Below are 17477 nucleotides of genomic sequence, written 5' to 3' on the forward strand. Positions count from 1 at the left end.
TTTTTCTTAAAAAAAATTTTTTTTTTTTTGAGATGGAGTTTCACTCTTGTTGCCCAGTCTGGAGTGCAATAGCGTGATCTCGGCTCACTGCAACCTCCACCTTCTGGGTTCAAGCAATTCTCCTGCCTCAGCCTCCCCAGTAGCTGGGATTACAAGCATGTGCCACCATGCCTGGCTAATTTTGTATATTTAGTAGAGATGGGGTTTCCTACATGTTGGTCAGGCTAGTCTCGAACTCCTGACCTCAGGTGATCTGCCTGCCTCAGCCTCCCAAAGTGCTGGGATTACAGGTGTGAGCCACGGCATCCGGCCTTACATTTTTTTCTAACTTTAATTTGTTTTTTTGAGATGGAGTCTCGCTCTGTGGCCCAGGCTGAAGTGCAGTGGCATGATCTTGGCTTACTGCAACCTCAGCCTCCCAGGTTTAAACGATTCTCCTGCCTCAGCTTCCTGAGTAGCTGGGACTACAGGTGTGTACCACCACACCTGCTAATTTTTTTTGTATTTTAAGTAGAGACGGGGTTTCACCATGTTGGCCAGGCTGGTCTCGAACTCCTAACCTCAGGTGATCCTCCCGCCTCAGCTTCCCAAAGTGCTGATATTACAGGCATGAGCCACCATGCTGGGCCTCAGATTTCAGTGAAACACTCTCACAAGCACATCGTGGCATGCTGAGAAATGAATGAAAGTGCAGGTGAGTCATGCCAATGAGGCCTTCCCAATCTCCCTCAAAAGGGTAAGTTTCCTCCCTGACCCTGATGGGTTGAGTTAGTTCTCCTAAACTAATCTCCTTCCTTCTATTGCCTGGACTTCCAGCATGTGTGTGCTGCAGTCTTCCCTGGGTAGAGCAGGTTTGCTGCCTTCTCAAGTTCTCCCAACTAGAGATCCCCCTTGCTGGGGAGCCCCCCACGGTGTGTGCCAAGTGTACAGATCGCAATGGGGACACAAGGGCTTGTAGGAAGAAACTCATTAAAGGATGTGCAGGGACACGCCTCCCTGAACGCCACGCTTGCTCCTGCCTCCTGGGCTTCTGTGCAAGCACTTCTGCTGCCTGGAACACCCTTCCCTGCTACGCCTGCCTGTGACCTGGTCCATACGTCATCCCCACTATGCCTTCCCTGACACCCCAGGGAGGCATCAGGCCTTTTTTCTAGGCTCCCACTGCAGCCTGCTGTACATAATTCTGTCTCAAGCTCCCCGCAGCAGGCAGCAGGCAGCAGGCCATGATGGCAAGGGCGGGCGCTGGAATCCTGGTTCCTCTGAGTTGTTGGGAGGATTAAATGAGATAATATGTCAATGGTGCTTGGCATGGTGCTGAGCACGTGGGCGGGGGCTGTCGCATGCCAGTGAGAGGGGCTTTAGATGCAGGGCAGGGACCACATTTTACACACTTTACATTTCTTCATACCCCAGCATCCAACTCCATGCCCAGGGCTTCCCTGTAACAACTGGCATCTCTATTCTGCAAGAGGAAATTGAAATATACATTCCTCCTCATCTTCCCGCACCTCTCAAAGCACACAAACAAAGATGCACCTCCATGAGCCCAGTCTCGGGGAAAACTGTGTTCGTATCGCTAACAAGCCCTCCTGGTGGTTTCCTACAGAGTTCACGGTCATTCCCAGAGAGCCTTCATAGCCCACTGTCTCTGCACAAAACTCCACCCTAGGGAGGCTGTGGAGTTTAGTTTCCTGTGCATAAGAGATACCACGTGACCTTCAGGAGTCTTTTCCTCCAAGCCTTCCTTCAGCAAGTGGATAGAACAAACCTCTTCCTACCCAGCATCAGAGGTCTATGTGGGGTGTCAGAGGTCTAGGTGGGGGGTCAGAGGTAGATGCTGGGACTCAGGATGGCTATCTGATAGCCCCTCATGCCCACCCCACCCCCCGTGATCCTCCTGGGCAGCCCCTGTACATGACCACAAATCCTGCAACAGACCGTCTCTCATCTTCATCCTCCCAGCTCTGATTCGAGCTGGCTCCCTGCAATACAGCTCAGCCATAGGAAGATGGCCACTATCCAATGAGGTGTCACCTAAGACCCAGCAGGGACCTGGGTGGCCAGTGATGCACAGGCACCCACAGGACACCATCCCCATCCCCACAGCACCCGGTGAACACACAGGGCCACACCCTAGCCTCCTGGCTTCCCTGCAGTTCCAAGTTCTGTTCTAAGAATTTAGCCACTCTCCCCCAATCCCAGTTTCCAGATGGGGAAGTTGAGGCACTAAGCCTAAACGAGCTTTTTCCTGGGGCGGTCCAGAGTCCGCTAGTAACATCCACAAGGAAGCCTGGGTTTTTTGCCTCAGGCTTTCTGAGCACAGTTATGTTGTCAGAAGGACCCCAGATGCACAGTGCCCAGGCTGCGTGGGGCTGGACTGATCCAGCTCCTCCTCGCCCCCTGCAGTCCTGGCCACAGTGTCGCGCCAGCGTCTCCTCTCCTGTCTCGTCTCATCCCTGTGCCAGGGCCAAGCCACCTGCAATCCCTTCCAAACCACCCGCCGCTGACCACAGAAGCCCGGGGGAACCTACAGGTTGGACCAGGAGGCCGGGGCTGGGGTGAGGAGGGTGGTGAGATGGACAAGAAGAGCCACAAAAGATGGAAAGACACGGGAACACGGGTCCTCTCGCTTAATCACAGCCTGGCTGAGGGGGAATAAAACGAAGCAGACAACTCATTCATGTTCCACCAGAGCCTCTTCAGCACATTTTTCCCTTCTGAAAATATTTCTTAACAAAGAGCTGCCTGCTTCTAGCAGGCCCCGACCCAGCCCCACCGGGTCTCAAATGCCAGGAGAGAAGGAAGCTGTTTTGTCTTGGCCAAATACACTGGTTGTGGGTGAAACAACTCGCTTGGGCCCTCAGGGGCCAGCTCCAAGGAGCTGCCTGGACTGCCCTGCTGGCTCTGCCATTTAAGGCCAGCAGGCGTGATGGGGTCAGGAGGCTGGTCTTACCCATCTGGGCAGACTTCAGGACCAAAGCTAGGAGCTGTCTGAACCCCCTCCCTTCCCGCCAGGAGGTGGCATAAATTGGGGGCGGGCAGCGGTTCCTTTGGGACACTAGTGTAGGAGAGAAAGTGAGCGTCCTTCCCTTTGAAAGGGCACAGCAGGGAAGAATGGATAACTCAGCAGAGGCCTGGGGCAGGTTCCCACAGGGGCAGGTGCTGGGGCATTCTGGGGCCCTGCCACCCTCCAGGGCCCCAATGTGGGCGCCAGCTTGGTGGAGGGGCAGACTGGCTTCCCAAGGCACGGCAGGCACCTCAAGGTGTCTGGAGTCTCTGCTTGAGCTGGGGGAGATGTTGGGGGCTCTGGAAGGGCCTGGACAGGTGGAATCTGAGGAGGGGTACAGAGATATTGAGTGGGTGAGGGCAGGGGCAGATATGCCTGGGGTCTGTGTTGGAGCTCTTAAGTTTTTCTATGTGTGCTGGGGGATCTAAGTAACCCACTGTGTGTGTATGTGTGTGTGTGTGTGTGAGATTGAGGTTTTCAGAAAGATGGGTGGCTCTGAATGGGGAGTGGGGTGGTTCGGAATATCCATTGGCAGGTCTTGAGCATGGGTGGATTTTTCAGGAAGCCAAGATCCAGATGGGGCAGGATCAGTGGAACTACCAGAGTGTGCTGGGTGGACGCCGGGGAGTGATGTTTAGGGGTGCCCTTGGGCATGGGGCAGCTGGGGTGGGAGATGGGCTAGCAGGCTTAGCTGAGGGCTGTGGGCAGGGGTAGGAAGTCCGATTTACAGAGGCTAGAGACGGGTCCTGTGGGGTCAGCATGGGGGGCGGGTAGGGCCCTGAGGCTAGTCTCCTTGGGGAGAGGTGGGGGCAGCTCCAGGCCGAAGATAGGAGGATGTGAAGTGAGGAGGTGCGGGGAGCGGGTGGCAAGTGTTGTCCACAAGGGAGGGGTCCTGAGAGATCAGGGCAGAAGGCAGGCGGGTGTTCTTGGGCTTGGGGGGCGCTTGTGGGGGACTGATCGGCGGAGTGGGGGATGGGGACCCCTGAAGAGGTTCCCGGAGAGGAGTCCTGAGGGTCAGTGCAAAGGGTGGACGGGGGTCCTGGGCCCGCGAGGTCCTCATGGGGAGGGGCTGGAGTGGGGGAGGGGATCATGCAGGGGATTCCGGGGAGGGTCCGGAGGGATCCGCAACGAGGGTGGGCAGGGGCCAGGGTCCCCCGAGGGTCCCGGGCTGGGGATGCCGAGGCTCCCAGCACGGGTTCTGGGGCACGACGGCCCGAGTCGCTGTCCTGCCAGTTCCCCGCGGGCCGCATCGCGGAGCCGCCGGCCTGAACAGGCGCCCGGCAGGCCCGGCCCGCGCCGCCCTACCTGCACCGAGCGCGCCGCCATCGCTGTGCCGAGCCTCTCCGCTCCGGGCTGCGCCGCCGGATTCCAGCCGCGCCGTTCGCCTCGCAGCCCCGGCCCGGCCCCCTCAACCGCCCCCCGGGACCGCGGCCGCCGCCGGCTCCGCCGCTGCCATTTCACCCGCTGACAGGAGCCGCTGCCCCGCCCCCGAGGCCTCGTCCGCCAATTCGCCTCCCCTAGGCACCCTGGCTCCGCCCACTAGCCAGGAGTGACGGGGTGCCTGACCAATCCGTGGCCACTCCGTGAGGCGGGCCCTGGCTACGGTCAGACAGTTGCCGCCTCTGAGGAGAGAGCGAATTGAAACGAGGGAAGCGATGAAGGACAAGAGCTTTGCGTATCGGAATGAAGAATCCTGTTGATGAACACGTGATGAGGCCAATAGCAAGGAAGAAAGGGGGTGTGTCTCTGAGGAAAGACTGCGGCCCTGAGGAACACTAGGTAGACGCGTCCAAGCGTTTGGCACTAAGCCCCGCCCAGAGCCGGGCTTTCTGCCCAATAACGAGACATCCCGAGACGTTCATTATTATCTGCCCCTCAAACCTGGGCCCTGGCAACTGTTGGGGGCGCTATAACGAAGATTGACACCTAGGGAACCAATGATACTAAAGGAGGGCGGGGAAGTGGCACTCTCTGACTAATGGGTATGTGAGATTGGTGCGCGCATTGGCTTCCTGGGCGGTGGGGCTTGAGGCCTGGGTTGAATGAAATGCGGGTGGTGCTAAGGGAGGGTGTGGCTTAGGCCAGGGATGGGGCGGGGTCAGGTAAGGGAGGGGCTCGTGGGCTGGGGCTGAGAGGGGGCTTGGCCAGAAATCCTGAAGACTAAGAGGGACGTGATGGCAGTGTATCCTCCAGGAGCCCAGTTCTGTGCTGGAGACGGGGAGGTTGGCATTGGGGGGGGGTCCCATAAAAGAGTCAGGCCCGTCCCCTGTCCTAGTCCAGGCCAGGTTAAGTGTCTTCTCTGAAGCCCACAGAGCCGTGTGTTCCTCCATCAAAGCTCGGAACGCGCGGTGATCGTGGGGAGGGATAGGCCCTCCCATGCCCCATCCTCCCAGGCTGATAGCTCCTCGGGGAGTCGGAATGCGGGGCCTAGGTCAGGTCTCTTTCGGGTCCCCAGCGCGGGAACTGCTTATAACGTTTGATGAATGAATGAATGAATGAATGGGCCCGTGACTCTCGTAACAGAGAAGGGAGGGGTGGAGAATCCCACAAGCTAGAGAGGAATATGTAGTAGGGACAGTTACTGACAGCGGGCAAGACTGAGCAAAATGGACATATTTCCTCCCCAAGATGCAGGGATGGGCCCTGAAGGGGGTGGGGCAGAGAGGGACCTTGTCATAGCAAAGTGGGTGACGTCATAAGTGTGTTTTTATTTATTTATTTTTCAGAGACAGGGTCACACTTTCTGTCCCAGGCTGCAGTGCAGTGATGCAAACATAGCTCACCGCAGCCTCGAACTCCTGCACTCCAATGATCCTCCCACCTCAATCTCTCAAGTAGCTGGGACTACAGGCATGCACCCACTGTGCCCGGCTAATTATTTGGTAGAGACTGGGGTCTTTCTCAGGCTGGTCTGGAACTCCTGGTTCCAGGTTCTCCCACTTTGGCCTCCCAAAATGCTGGGATTATAGGCATCAGCCATCTTGCCCAGGTAGACGTCTTAAGTTCAGAATAGGGAAGGGAGGGCTGAACCCAGGGAGGAGTGTGTCAGGACTTCTTAAGGTCTGAGATCTCAACCTTCTCTGTAGTAGAGGATTCTGTGTGGTCTTGCAAGCAGTGACTGACATCTACGCATGGCCCTGGCCTCTGTCAGCTCTCTCAGCCTCTCCCTCCCTCTTCTTGTTTGTATTGCACCTGCTAACATTCTGGAACTGCTAATAAATCCCCCAGGCTGGGTGTGGTGGCTCAGGCCTGTAATCCTAGCTACTAGGGATGCTGAGGCAGGAGAATTGCTTGAATCCAGAAGGCAGAGTTTACAGTGAGCTGATATTTCGACACTGTACTCCAGCCTGGGCAACAGAGCGAGACTGTTTCAAATTTTTTTTTTTTTTTTTTTTGTAGAGATGGGTTCTTCTTGCTATGTTGTTCAGGCTCCTGTCAAATTCCTGGGTTCAAGCGATTCTCCTGCCTTGGCCTCCCAAAGCACTGAGATTACAGGCTTGAGCCACAGCACCTGGTCTCCTTTCTTCCTTTAAAACCAGCTTATGTGCTTGGCATTTCATAGTCCTGACAAAATCACAAGTTGACTGGATTTTTGGAGTCTGTAGTCGAAGTCAATCTCATCAACATTGTCCTCTAATTCCTGGGTGGGAGGGGGCTGAGGACTCCACCAGACATGGTTTGTGATGGGTTGTGGGGCATATTAATTAAAGCAGGAGTGCAGGTATGAGGCCAGGGCTGGTGGGGTCAAAGAATCAGCAAGGGACAATCCCTGAGCTGGCTGCCCCTGGTCTGTCAGTGTGGGAGACTGAGAACCAAAGTCTCGGGGGGTTTGCTGCCACTACCCGATTTTCTCTCCAGGACTGACCTCTGGGAATAGTAGTCTGGTGTGAGCTGGAGCTTCTGAGGAACAGAAAAATCCTGGGGAGTGGGGCGGGGGCAAACAGTCGCTTGCACCTGCAATCCCAGCACTTTGGGAGGCTGAGGCAGGCAGGAGCACTTGCAGCCAGGAGTTCGAGACCAGCCTGGCCAACATGGTGAAACCCTGTTTTCACTAAAAATACAAAAACTAGCTGGGTGCAGTGGCACGTGCCTGTAGTCCAGCTATTCAGGAGACTGAGGAAGGAGAATTGCTTGAATCTGGGAGATGGAGGTTGCAGTGAGTCGAGATTGTGCCACTACACTCCAGCCTGGGCAACAGAGCGAGACTGTCTCAAAGAAAAGAAAAGAAAGGAAAGGAAAAGACAAGGCAAGACAAGACATTTGTTCAACCACGTGTGATTCTGGTGGTCTTTGACCGGCAGGGGAGGGGGCCACTAACAGTCTTCACAATAACACTACGAGAAAAGCACAGTTATTATCCTGCTTTACAGAGGAGAAAATTGAGATACAGAGAGGTCAACAATCGATTGTGGTCACACAGCTTGTAAGTGGTAGGGCTGGGATTCCAACCTAGGCAAGTTGCCCAAGTCCACTACACTAAGCAGACCCAAATTTGAGGACAAAAGAAATTTATTTGGGAGGTGATTGCAGAAAATGCCAGTGGTAGGAGAGTGTTCTTTATTTCTTCATGTGGATTTTTTTTTTTTTTGAGACGGGGTCTCACTATGTCACCCAGACTAGAGGGCAGTGGTACAACCTCAGCTCACGGCAACCTCTGCCTCCTGGGTTCAAGCGATTCTCCTACCTCAGCCTCCCAAGTAGCTGGGAATACAGGCACACGACAACACACCCAGCTAATTTTTGTATTTTTTTGGTAGAGATGGGGTTTTACCATGGCCAGGCAGGTCTCAAACTCCTGACCTCAAGTGATCTGCCTGCCTTGGCCTCCCAAAGTGCTGGGATTACAGGCATGAATCACCATGCCTGGCCTTTCATCTGGATTTGAGTTACTGTCTAGTGTTCTTTCATTTCATCCTAAAGGTTTCCCTTCATTTTCTTTATTGTAGTAAAATACACATAACGTAAATGTTACCATTTAAAGCATATCATTTAAAGTATACAATTCAGTGTCATTTAGTATGTTCATAATGTGCAACCATCACCACTATCTAGTTCCAGAACACTCTCATCACCCCAAAAGAACACCCTATACTTATTTATTTATTTTTGGTTTTTTTTTGAGAGAGGGTCTTCCTCTGTCACCCAGGGTGACCGCAGTGGCACGATCATGGTTGAGTGCAGCCTCAGCCTCTTGAGTACCTGGGACTATAGGCATGTGCCACCATGCCCAGCTAATTTTTAAATGTTTTGTAGAGATGGGGGTCTTGCTATGTTGCCCAGACTGGTCTCAAACTCCTAGCCTAAAGTAATCCTCCTCCCTTGGCCTCCCAAAGTACTGGAATTATAGGCATGAGACACCACGCCCAGCCCCTGCATACTTACTAAACAGTCGCTCCACATTCCTGCCTCCCTGTAGCCTTGGAAAACATTAATCTGCTTTGTGTCTCTATGGATTTGCCTATTCAGGACATTTCATATAAATGGAGTCTCACAGTCTGTGGCTTTCTGCATCTGGCTTCTTTCATTGAGCATAATGTTTTAAAGTTTCATCTATGTTGTGGCATACATCAATGCTTCCTTCCTGTTTATGGCTGAAAATGTAGTTTTGCTGTATATAGAATTCTTGGTTGATGGTTTTTCTTTTTTAGCACCTTGGGTATGTCATCCCACTGCCTTTTGGTCTCCATGGTTTCTGTTGACAAATCAACTGTTAATCTCACTGAGAATCCCTTGTACATAATGAGATATGTCTCCCTTGCTGCTTTCTGGATTCTTCCTTTGTCTTTGTCTTTCAAAAGTGTGATTATGATCTATCTTGGTGTGAAGCTCTTTGAGTTTATGCTAATTGAAGTTTTCTGAGCTTCTGAATGTGTAGACTAACACTTTTCATAAAATTTGCAAAGTGTGCAGCCATTACTTCTCAGGCATTCTTTATACCCCTTTCTTTCTCTCTTTTCCCTCTGAGACTTTTAGTATATGTTGGCACACTTGATGGTGCCCCACAAGTCTCTGAGGCTCTGTTAATTTTTCTTCACTTCTTTTTCTTTCTGTTCAAGCTGGATAACCTCAATTGATCTCAATTGATCTATTAAGTTCGCAAAGTCTTTCTTTTGCTTGCTTAAATCTGCCATGATCTAGTGAAACATTCATTTCAGATATTATACTTTTCGACTCCCAAATTTCTGTATGTTTCCTTTTTATAATTTCCATCTCTTATTGATATTCTCTATTTGGTGACACATTATTCTAATACTTTTCTTTAGTTCTTCTTTGCTTATGAGACAGGGCCTCGCTCTGTTGCCCAGGCTGGAGTCCAGTGGCATGATCATGGCTCATTATGACCCTGAGTTCCTTGAATCAAGTCATCTTCTCACCTCAGCCTTCCTAGTAGCTGGAATTACAGGTGTGCACCACCAAGCTTGGTTAGTTAAAAAAAATTGCTTATTTTGTAGAGATGGGGTCTCACTGTGTTGCCCAGGCTTGTCTCAAACTCTTGGCCTCAACTGATTCTCCCACCTTGGCCTCCCAAAGTGCTGGGATTACAAGAGTGAGCCACTGCACCCGCCCTTCTTAAGGTCTTTAGATATAATTTCCTTTACGCTCTTTGAACATATTTAAAATGGTAGATTTAAAGTCTTTGTCTAAGAAGTCCAACTTCTGGGCTTTCTCAAGGACAGTTTCTATTTAATACCCCTCCCCCCGATGTATGGGTAATATTAGCTTGTTTCTTTGCACGTTTTATAATTTTTGTTGAAAATGAAACATAGCAATTATGAAAATCAGAGTTTCCTTTCTTCTCAGGATTTATTGCTATTACTGTTTGCTATAGTTGTTATTTGTTTAATGACTTTTTTTTTTTTGAGACAGAGTCTTGCTCTGTCATCCAGGCTGGAGTGCAGTGGTGCGATCTTGGCTCACTGCAGCCTCTGCCTCCCAGGTTCAAGCGATTCTACTGTGTCAGCCTCCTGAGTAGCTGAGATTACAGGCATGTGCCACCACACCCAGCTAATTTGGATTTTTAGTAGAGATGGGTTTTCACCATGTTGGCCAGGCTGGTCTTGAACTCCTGACCTCAGGTGATCCACTTGCCTCGGCCTCCCAAAGTGCTAGGATCATAGGTATGAGCCACCATGCCCAGCCTATTTAATGACTTTTCTGAACTACTTCTGTAAAATCTATATTTTCTGTCATGTATAGCCACTGAAGTCTCTGCTCAGTTAGCTTCATGGTTAGCTAATGATTGGACAGAGATTTCCTTGAATGTCTGGCATCAAAAGTCTCCCAGTCTTTGCCAAAGAGCTCTGTGTACATATTAGGGACACACCTTCAACACTCACCCAGGAAATTTACAACTCTTCTTTAGCTCTCACTTCCTGTCTGCACAGAGTCTCAAAGTCAGCCATTGGTGTGAGCTTAGGGCTGTCTCAGGTCTTTCCTAAACATGCACATGTGCGTGTGGCCTTCCATGTCCCCGGAAATATGTCAGAATGTTTCAGAAGCTCTTCGGGACATTTAATGCCTTCATTTTTCCTTTTAAGATTTTTCGTTAGCTGGGATTAAGACTAGAGTGAGTTAAAATTCTACAGAGCTTGCCGTTTTTTATGTGTATGTGTGTTTTTTAAACTAAATGCTCTGCAAATTACTGCAGGCTTTGGTTAATTTCCAGAGTTGTGAAAATGTTGATTCTGTCAAATTTTACCATTTTTTTCATTGCTTTTGAAGAAAGGCAAATTTTACTCTGTCATTTTGCTGACTTTCTTTTTTTTCCCCTTTGATGCTTAAATTATCTTTAATTTGGCCAGTGAAAGCTTTTCTCTCTGGGTTCTGGGTCCCTTTGACGTATTCCTATTGTTTTTTTTTTTGCTGATCGTTTTTTCTTCCTTTCTGGCCTAACTAGATGTTCCAGGCTTTTTTTCCCCCAACCCTGCCTCAGCCTCCTGAGTAGCTAGGACTACGGGAGCATGCCACCATGCCTGGCTAATTTTTAAATTTTTTTAGAGATGGGGTCTTGCTATGTTGCCCAGGCTGGTCTCATTTTTCCAAAGAGCCCTTAGTAGATAAATGGGCGCACACACACACACACACACACACACACACACACACTTATTTCTATATTTATCTATAAAATTTGAAAGATATTCAAAATTTCAATATCTTTCAAATATTTAAATTTTTGAAAGATACTCCTTTGGGAGGAATATCGCCTCCCAAATTGCTGAGATTCTGTAATTCTGCGCCCAGCCAATTTTGTAATTTTTTGTATAGATAGGGTCTTGCTATGTTGTACAGGCTGGTCTCAAATTCATGGCCTCAAGCAATCCTCTCCCCTTGGCCTCTCAAAGTGCTGATACTACAGGTATAAACAAATAAATGATTATTGGTAAATAAGGTTGTTTACAAAGCAACTAGGGGTGGGCCGATCAAAGGGAGGAGATGGAATCTATTTTCTTCACTGCAATATTCTCAGTGTCAAGAACAGTACCTGGCTTGTGGTAGGTTCTTTTTCTCTATCAATGTATGTTAAAGGAATAAACTGATAAATTTTAGTATTCCTTGTTTGTTTGTGGTGCAGAAGTGTTTGACGTGACCAGAATGACCTAACTGGTGGAGTGGTTGACAGACTGTGGAAGATTCACTTGGGAATAGGTGGTAGATCTTTTGGAGGAGACTTTATTTCTTTTTTTTTTTTTTTTAATGGTAGCTTTCTTCTTCAAAGCCAGCTATGGCATTAAAGAGTTTCTGCTCCTTTGAGTCTCTGCCTTCAGGGAAGATCTAGGTTTTTTGTTGTTGTTGTTTGTTTGTTTTAAAGGCTGAACATAATTTGGTTAGCCATACCCAGCATAGTTTCCCTCAATTACATCAACAAAATCTCTCATTTTTTTGCCATCTAAGAAAGCATAATCACTGTATCTCATCACCTTTACCATATTCTCTTGAGTAGAAGCGTGTCACAGGTTCAAGAGGATGGGCTTACACAAGGATGTGTCTCATTTTGGGTCACCGTAAAGGTTTCAACCACATTTATTTAGCAAGCCTATCCCAGAAAGCATGTGTGTTTTAATTATGCATGATTACCATAATTGGAGATATCAAATCTATACAAGTTTTTTTCAATTATAATTGCAATATAACCTATATTTTATAACATTAAAGAGAAACTCATTTTCACAATTTTGATTTTCTTTTTTTTTTTTTTTAATGAGAGAAATAAAGAAAGAGAAAGCAGGAGAGAGAACAGGAGTCTTGCTCTATTGCCCAGGCTGGAATGCAATCTAAAAATAGGTATTAAAAACCTCTTTTATGCCAATAATTGTGCTTAACAACGGAGACAGGAAGGAATAAGGGAAGAAAATAACAAACAAACAGCCAACCAATATTTCATTTAAGTCTGTGAAATGCTATGCAAATACTGAAGAGTGATTTACTTCCAATTATGTGGTCACTTTCAAAATAGGTGTAATGTGATACTGAGAAAAATGTATGTTCTGTGGACCTGGGGTGGAGAATTCTATAAATATTCACTAAGTTTACTTATTCCAGGTCTAAGTTCAAATCATAGATGTCCCTATTGATTTTCTATGTCGTTGATCCGTCGAATATTAACAATGTGGTGTCAAAATCTCCTGCTATTATTGTGCGGGAGTCCAGGTCTCTCTATAAGTCATTAAGAGCTTGTCTTATATATCTGAGTGCTCCTATATTGGGTACATATAAATTTATAATCATTAACTCCTGTTGTTGCATTGATCCTTTTACCATTATGTAATGTCCTTCTTTGTTTCTTTTAGTCTCTGTTACTATTAAAGTCTATTTTGTGAGAGATGAAAGTTACAACTCCTGTTTTTTTTTCTTGTTTTTTTGCTCTCCATTTAATTGGTGAATCTTCCTCCATCCCTTTGTTTTGAGTATGTCGTTGCTTATGAAGTAGATCTGGATACAGTGTACCGTGGGTTTTGACTTTTTATTCAATTTACCTGTCTGTGTCTTTGATTGGGGCATTTAATCCATTTAAATTTAGAATTAATATTAATATTTGTGAGTTCAATATTGTCATTTAATGCTAGCTGGCTATTTTGCCCATAAGTTGATGTAGATTCTTCATTATAGAGATACTCTTTACCTTTTGGTAAGTTTTTGGGATGACTGATACTGGTTGTTCCTTTCTATTTGTAGTGCTTCTTTCAGAAGCTCTTGTAAAGCAGGCCTGGTGGTGATGAAATCGCTGAGTGCTTGCTTGCTCGCGAAAAATTTTTTTTCCTTCGCTTATAAAGCTTAGTTTGGCGGGATATGAGATTCTGGGTTGAAAATTCTTTTCTTTGAGGATATTGACTATTGACCCCCACTCTCTTCTAGTTTGTAGAGTTTCTGGTGAGAGGTCTGCTGTGAGTCTGATAGGCTTCCCTTTATGGGTAATGTGACCTTTCTCTCTAGCTGCCCTTAGAATTTTCTCCTTTATTTCAACCCTGGTGAATCTAATGATTATGTGTCTTGGGGTTGCTCTACTTGAGGAATATCTTTGTGGTGTTCTCTGTATTACCTGGAGTTGAGTATTGTCCTGCCTTACTAGGTTGGGAAAGTTTTCCTGAGTAATATCCTGAAGAATATTTTCCAACTTGGATTCATTCTCTTCATGACATTCAGGTACACCTATCAAACATAAATTAGGTCTTTTCACATAGTCCCATATTTCTTGGAAACCTTGCTCATTCCTTTTTACTCTTTCTTCTCTAATCTTGTCTTCTCATTTCATTTCATTACGTTGGTCTTCGACCTCTGATATCCTTTCTTCTGCTTGATCAATTCGACTGTTAAAACCTGTGCATACTTCACGGAGTTCTCGTATTGTATTCTTCAGTTCCTTTAATTCACTTATATTCCTCTCTAAACTGTCTATTCTCGTTAGGATTTCTTCAAACCTTTTTTCAAGGTTCTTAGTTTCTTTACATTGGGCTAGAACATGTTCTTTTAGCTCACTAAAGTTCCTTATTATCCACTTTCTGAGGCCTAAATCTGCTAATGGAACGCACTCGTTCTCCATCAGGCCTTGTTCTCTTGTTGATGAGGAACTGTGATCACCTGTAGAAGGAGAGGTATTCTGATCTTGGGTATTCTCAGCCTTTTTACACTGGTTTCTTCCCTTCATTGTGAGTTCATCCACCTGTCGTCTTTGTAATTGCCTACTTTCAAATTAGGTCTCTGAGTGGACGTCCAACTTGTTGATTCCTGGCACCGAAATCTGAGCTACCCACTGCACCGGCCAAAACAGCGTCATCAAGATTCGTGGTGCTTTTCTGCCCGGGAATCTCCGCTCTGGCCTCCCTCTTGAGTCCCTTCTTCAGTCAGGTAAATGGGTGACTCTGCCTTCCTGGAGCTCCAAACATTGATCAGTCTCATTTACTCTGCACCAAGGACCACCGCGCCAGGGTGCTGGCAAAACTGCAACGCCGGCCACAAGAGTTGCCCTGGTGACCCGTGGGGCTCCTCCGCTGGGAATCTTCCGGTCTGTGGGTAACAAAAATTCGTCTGAAAGTGTGGCGTCCTCTCATTCTGTGCGTTTTCTCTGGGAGCTACAATCCTGAGTTGCTAGTGATCAGCCATCTTGGGTCTCTCTCTGAGACTTTATTTCTTAAAGAAAAGGGGGTTGGGATTGGATGCGGTAGCTCACGCCTGTAATCCCAGCACTTTGGGAGGGCGAGGTGGGCGGATCACCTGAGGTCAGGAGTTCGAGACCAGCCTGGCCAACATGATGAAACCCCATCTCTACTGAAACACACACACACACACACACACACACACACACACACACACATTAGCTGGGTGTGGTGGTGCATTCCTGTAATCCAAGCTACTCGGGAGGCTGAGGCAGGAGAATCCCTTGAACCCAGGAGGTGGAGGTTGCAGTGGGCTGAAATCATGCACTCCAGCCTGGGCAACAAGAGTGAAACTCCCTCTCAAAAAAATTTTAAAAAATAAAAAGAAGTGGGTGGGAGGGAAATGACGTTTATTGGGCACCTGTGTGGTGCCAAGAGACCTGAGCAAGGTTCTTTTTCACGACAGCCCTGTAAAGTAGGTCTGTGTTGCCATTTCACAGATGGGGAAAACTGAGGCTCAGAGATTTCGGATGACCTGCTCATGCCAACCCAGCAAAAGGCAGAGCTGAGGTCCAAGGTCAGGTCTGCACAGCTTGATATGCTTTTTGTGCTTAGCTGGGCTTCCTGAAGGGGTGGGGACTTTCTCAGCTCTAGAGACACATTGGCAGAACAAGAACATCAACTCCCTGCCCCCAGCCAGAAAGCCAAACACAATACTTTCTCCTGGGTGGGGTATTCCCTCATATTAATCAGCTATCAGCCCTTTTGCCTGGTGTTCAGTGTCTCAGGATTGGATTGGGGACTAGCCCTCTGTTTTCACTTCTGAGGCTTTTAGGTTTCACTGGATAACTTTCAGTTCCTCCAAAATATTACATCTGTTTTTTGACTTCTGATTTTTTTTTGAGACAGTTTCACCTTTGTTGCCCAGGCTGGAGTGCAGTGGTGCAACCTCGGCTCGGTGCAACCTCGGCTCACTGCAACCTCTCTCTCCTGGGTTCAAGCGATTCTCCTGCCTCAGCCTTAGGAGCAGCTGAGATTACAAGTGTGCATCAACATACCTGGCTGATTTTTGTATTTTTATTATAGACAGAGTTTCACCACATTGGCCAGGCTGGTCTTGAACTCATGACCTCAGATGGTTCACCCGCCTCGGCGTTTCAAAGTGCTGGGATTACAGGAGTGAGCCACCACGCCCGGCCTGACTTCCTTAATTTTTGCACAGCTTATCCCTCTCATTGAAAAACACTCTTTCTCCCACAGCTGCGTTCCATTTCTCTTTGTAGCATTCATCCTTTAGAATATAAAAAACCTCCTCCAGGAAGTCACCCTGGATTCAGGTGCCTACTCTGGGCTCTCCCAGCCCCTTGTACACATCCTGTGCAGCATTTCCCTGCTTTTTGATCTGTTTCCCCTGTTCTGACTATGAGCTCCCAGTGCGGGATAGTGTTAGCCTGATTCGTGCTGTAGGCCTGGTGTTCATCAGAGCCTTGCACTTAGTAAGTGCTCAACAAATGTCTAGTGAACAAACTAAGTCAGTGAGTAAAATGTTGGCTCCACACCACTTCCTGGTTCAACTTTTTTTTTTTTTCCAAGATGAAGTCTCACTCTCTTGATCAGGCTGGAGCACAATGGTGCGATCTCGGCTCACTGCAACCTCCACATCCCAGGTTCAAGCAATTCTCCTGCCTCAGCCTCCTGAATAGCTGGGATTATAGGCACCTGCCACCTTGCCTGGCTCATTTTTGTGTTTTTTAGTAGAGATGGTGTTTCACCATCTTGGCCAGGCTGGTCTTGAACTCCTGACCTTGTGATCTACCCACCTCGGCCTCCCAGAGTGCTGGGATTACAGGTGTAAGCCCTGTGCCCGGCCTCCTGGTTCAACTTTGACACCATACACAGACACGCATCTCCTCCGTCCCACATTCACCTCCATTATCTCACCCCTCTCTCTGTCTTTGGGACAGGGTCTTGCTCTGTCTCTCAGGCTGGAGTGCAGTAGCGTGATCACAGCTCAATGCAACCTCTTGCTCCTGGGCTCAAGCAATCCTCCTGCCTCAGCCTCCTGAGTAGCTGGGACTACGGAGACACACTGTCATGCCCAGCTATTTCTTTCTTTTTCTTTTTCTTTTTTTTTTTTTTTGAGACAGGGACTTGCTCTGTCATCAGGCTGGAGTGCAGTGGCGCAATCTCGGCTCACTGCAACCTCCACCTCCCGGGTACAAGCCATTCTCCTGCCTCAGCCTCCCAAGTGGCTAATTTTTTTATTTTTAGTAGAGATGGGGTTTTACCATGTTGGCCAGGCTGGTCTCGAACTCCTGACCTCAGGTGATCCATCTGCCTCAGCCTCCCAAAGTGTTGGGATTACAGGCGTGAGACACTATGTCCAGCCAAAGAATTTTTAATTAGCCAGACGTGGTGGTGTCAGAGTGTGTGAACTAGAGGAACTCCATCTCGAATAGGAGCTAGGTAAAGTAAGGCTGAGGCCTGCTGGGCTGCATTCCCAGATGGTTAGGTATTCCGTCACAGGATGAGATAGGAGGTTGGCACAAAATAGATTATAAAGACCTTGCCGATAAAACAGCTTGTAGTTAAGAAGCTGACCAAAACCCACCAAAACGAAGATGGTGACGAGAGTGACCTCTGGTCGTCCTCATTGCTACACTCCCACCATGACAGTGTATAAATGCCATGACAATGTCAGGAAGTTACCCTGTAAAGTCTAAAAAGGGGAGGCATGAATAATCCGCCCCTTGTTTAGCATATCTTCAAGAAATAACCATAAAAATGGGCAACCAGCAGCCCTCAGGCTGCTCTGTCTATGGAGGAGCCATTCTTTTATTCAATTACTTTCCTAATATACTTGCTTTCACTTTATGAAC

General features: G+C 48.1%; 1 protein-coding gene and 1 pseudogene across 3 annotated transcripts in view; both read right to left on the bottom strand.

The window, feature by feature from the left end:
• The window catches only part of EVI5L (ecotropic viral integration site 5 like), a 32491-nt gene extending 28015 nt beyond the window's left edge, over nt 1-4476 (bottom strand). For 2 of the 3 annotated variants that reach the window (XM_064381968.1, XM_064381966.1), the window contains exon 1: nt 4313-4476. The gene's annotated coding sequence lies outside the window, so the exon portion shown is untranslated. The remainder of the gene's footprint in view (nt 1-4312) is intronic. The other variant, XM_064381967.1, reaches the window with a different exon arrangement.
• Nucleotides 4416-17477, bottom strand: part of LOC135276827 (C-type lectin domain family 4 member G-like) — a 30588-nt pseudogene continuing 17526 nt past the window's right edge.

This window comes from Aotus nancymaae, unplaced genomic scaffold, assembly GCF_030222135.1.
Source record: "Aotus nancymaae isolate 86718 unplaced genomic scaffold, 86718_ANA_hifiasm-v0.15.2.pri h1tg000028l, whole genome shotgun sequence".
In the NCBI taxonomy this organism is placed as follows: domain Eukaryota; kingdom Metazoa; phylum Chordata; class Mammalia; order Primates; family Aotidae; genus Aotus; species Aotus nancymaae.